This window comes from Sander lucioperca, chromosome 3 (assembly GCF_008315115.2).
Source record: "Sander lucioperca isolate FBNREF2018 chromosome 3, SLUC_FBN_1.2, whole genome shotgun sequence".
In the NCBI taxonomy this organism is placed as follows: Eukaryota; Metazoa; Chordata; class Actinopteri; order Perciformes; family Percidae; genus Sander; species Sander lucioperca.
This window is the reverse complement of record NC_050175.1, coordinates 4853479-4857308: the sequence shown is the minus strand read 5'-3', so window position 1 is coordinate 4857308 and position 3830 is coordinate 4853479. Positions and strand designations below refer to the sequence as shown.

General features: G+C 39.8%; 1 long non-coding RNA gene across 1 annotated transcript; it reads left to right on the top strand.

Moving 5' to 3' along the window:
• Window positions 1-840: 840 nt before the first annotated feature.
• LOC116056330 lies at window positions 841-2376 on the top strand. The gene is made up of 2 exons (XR_004106551.2): window positions 841-937; window positions 2211-2376. It is a non-coding gene; the product is annotated as an uncharacterized LOC116056330 (long non-coding RNA).
• Window positions 2377-3830: the final 1454 nt, after the last annotated feature.

Genomic DNA, 3830 nt, shown 5'->3' with positions numbered 1-3830 from the left:
CTTATTTTTTTTTGGCAATGTAATAATGAAAGGTGAAATGTATTTTTGGAACAATATAAAAACCTAAAAGCAAAAGCTTCAATTGAAATGTGTAACGGCAAAAGAAAAAACAAACATAAGAACATTTAAAAGAGAAAGTTTTTCATTAAGATATAAAGCCTCATTTTATCTCCCTCTGTTTTGCATTCAACATTTTATAAAGGTGCTCTTGTGTTTTCTCTCTCCTCAGAACAGAGGTTAGGGAACGTTAACGGCCTTTGTGATGGCGGACCGGATCAATTTCCAGGTTGAGCGAGGATAGATTAAATAAGGGAATTAACATGACAAATGATGAAGTATCAGTGAAAACTAATTCTCCTGAGTTTATTTCAGAAAGCCTGTGGAAAGTACCCATATGGCGGACTGGTAGCGATCCGCAATGATGATGATCAGTCTCAAGTGCAGTGTGCCATGTACAGAGCCAACACCGGAAAAGCTAACTACTGGATCGGAGCCACACTTTATGAGGTAAGCAGTGAATGTTTCTGTTTTCTGTTCATGAAGCCATATATAGCCCTAGTTCAACGCATTCTCATGAACAGGTTTGTATGATATTGCACAGACTTATGCACAACAATTCCTATAATATCCTACAAAGTTATGGCGGCTGCCGGCCCGTCACATAAAGATTGGTCACATGACAGTTCAGTTTAGCACTCTTACAGTTGAATGTAACTGAGAAAACAACATTTTGAACCAGGTACAGAGTACTGTGAGGTCATTAACACCCATTTGCAGTGTGCATGGAGTATGCAATCATTTTTTTCTTTTTAGATTGATATTGAGAAAAATGTGTGGACGTGGACAGATGGCAGTCGTTTTGATTACACCAAATGGGGTCGTGGCCAGCCTGACAATTATCTGGGAACAGAGTCCTGCGTTGAGATGATCTCTTGGGGTAAGTAAACAAATGGTTTAGGAAGAGAGTTAGTAGATTATAAGAAATTAATTCCTTTTTTATTCATAAATTTTACCTCAGACAAGATAAGAGAGGTACACTCTGACAAATGAGTATAATTATTAAAGCAGTACAAAAAACAGATCAAAGTAGAGGGGTTTCAACATATACTGTATAATATTAATGGACAAAGCATCTGGTTTGGCGAAGTGCTGCAAATGCGGAAGTTCCTTAATCCTGCATTCTCTCTGAATTCCAGCAGGAGGAGACTCCTTAAACCTGCTTTCTATCTGAATTCCTGCAGGGGGAGACTCCTTAAACCTGCTTTCTATCTGAATTCCAGCAGGGGGAGACTCCTTAAACCTTCTTTCTATCTGAATTCCTGCAGGGGGAGACTCCTTAAACCTGCTTTCTATCTGAATTCCTGCAGGGGGAGACTCCTTAAACCTGCTTTCTATCTGAATTCCAGCAGGGGGAGACTCCTTAAACCTGCTTTCTATCTGAATTCCAGCAGGGGGAGACTCCTTAAACCTGCTTTCTATCTGAATTCCTGCAGGGGGAGACTCCTTAAACCTGCTTTCTATCTGAATTCCAGCAGGGGGAGACTCCTTAAACCTGCTTTCTATCTGAATTCCTGCAGGGGGCGACACGTGCGGTTGCAAAAGGAGTTTGGTTTCTGTAGAAGTCTATGAGAAAGTGACCCATCTCTCACTTGATTTATTACCTCAGTAAACATTTTCATAATGAGTTGATGGTCTCAATCACTAGTTTTAGTCTTCTGCAACACAGAATGATGTTCATTTTTTGAAACATGGTCTCGTTGATTTTAAAATCAGCGATAAAGCAGGGGGTGTTTTAGGGCGTGGCTATGATGTGATTGACAGTGAAAGTGTGTATCATAACGTGGCTCCTCCCTCACTCCTCCCTCTCGTCTAAATTCTTCACATCTGCAACCAGGATGGCTGCGCCCGTACCGGCAAACTCAACGACTCATAGCAGATCTCCACAAACCAATGGGTGACGTCACACATGCTCCATCCATTAATATTATACAGTCTATGGGTATGAAGGAAGAACAGGACCGCCATTTTTAACTGTGCATACACTCTTTTCTACTCATAGAATATGACTGATCCATTTCTTTGTGTGATTGAGAGTTTGGGCAGATTTAAAACTTCTCCTGACCATGAAGACCAACAAACCCTATACAGGATGTGCTTCTCATCTCAACGCTTAAAATCCCTACTGACACTGATTAACATGTTTCTTTCAGACTCGGGATTCTGGAACGATGCGTCCTGTACTAACAAGAAGTCCTACGTGTGTACAGTGTTAGTCAAGTAGTTCAGAGAGAACCTGAAGAGCAGCAGTTGGACCAGTCTGCTTCAACTGTAACCACTGCAAGCTTTTACATTTACTGCAATAAATATTCAGCATCAGAAAACATGTTGAAGGTTCCTGTTTAATTTCCTGACACTGCCAGTGATTATGTCATCATTAGGGATGTCTGTATTTACAACCAGAGCTAGTTTGTGATCCTTGTCTCTAGAAAGGTCTTAAAACTAAACAGAAAAATGCTAACTCTTGTTCTAAAATTGTACTAAAGATCCAGTATGTTAATTTGCAGAAACATATCAAACTAGAGATTGATTTTCGGATTCACATCTGTATTATATAGAAGACTTCGAGAATCCATTGGTACCTGGTATGTCATGCTAACTTGTCAGGAAAGGGGTTAAAAAACTACTCCAAAGATAGGCTACATTTTTGCGAGGGAAAAACTGGCACGCCCATTTTTAAAGGGGTCCATTGGACTCTTACCTTAAGACATCTGAATGAAATGTCACAAAGGTTGGAAACTAGGCCTCGGGGTACCATTTTGTTGGAATCTCACACTGGAAATACCAACTATGATAGTCAAAGTAATAAAATGGTTATCTAAAGTAATTATTATCAAATAAACAATGTACTTCATTTGCCATAACTGTAATAGTCTAACTTGTTAAAATAATTGCCTGTTACTTTGGCAACTACTTAGATGCACACTTGTTAAACCTTTTTTGCTCTATAAAGAATCTGAAAACATTCTCACGTCAGCTACATAAAATCAACAGAATGGGCCTGTACAAGTGCTAATATGTTGCGTGGTGGAAGGTATCACAGGTGGCTATGACCTCAACAAGGATCGAAGGACCGAAATAAATAAACATCTTGTAACAAATATAAAAGTGGCTTTTTTCTTAACAGTTGTATTAAATATAGTAATCTCACACATCGCTGTCGATAGCAGTAACTTATCACAAAGCCTTGGTCCCCTGCGGACTTCTACCAATGTTAAAACCATTAATGAGCACTGTTTTCAATAGCATCAAGGGAAATTATAATCTACAGATTATCATCATTTTTAATATTTCAGTGCGGATGTGTTGGTGCATATTGACATGCATGGTGCATATTTCTTTCAACATATAATGTTATTAAAGGGGTGATAGAATGGTTATATACGGTATTTCACGCTGTTCCTTAAGGTCGCTGAAAATGTCCCTTTTGCTGTTTTTTTTTGCCCTGATGTTACCCTGTTAAATGGGACTGGATTGAAACAAGAGCTTTTCTGCCTTATATGGTCTGCTCGTGAATATTTAGATGATTCTTCCCCCCCCCCCCACCACCACCACCACCACACACACACACACACACACACACACACACACACACACACACACACACACACACACACACACACAATCCCTTTTTTCTTCAGCGGCAGCTTTCTTCACACTGTCTGTTAATGTTCCAAAGACAACGTTACAGACATGTCCAGGCATGCCTGCTATGCCGCAGGCTTCAACTTGATTTCTGCCCGGCGACACACAAACTCATCAACTAATCTTAC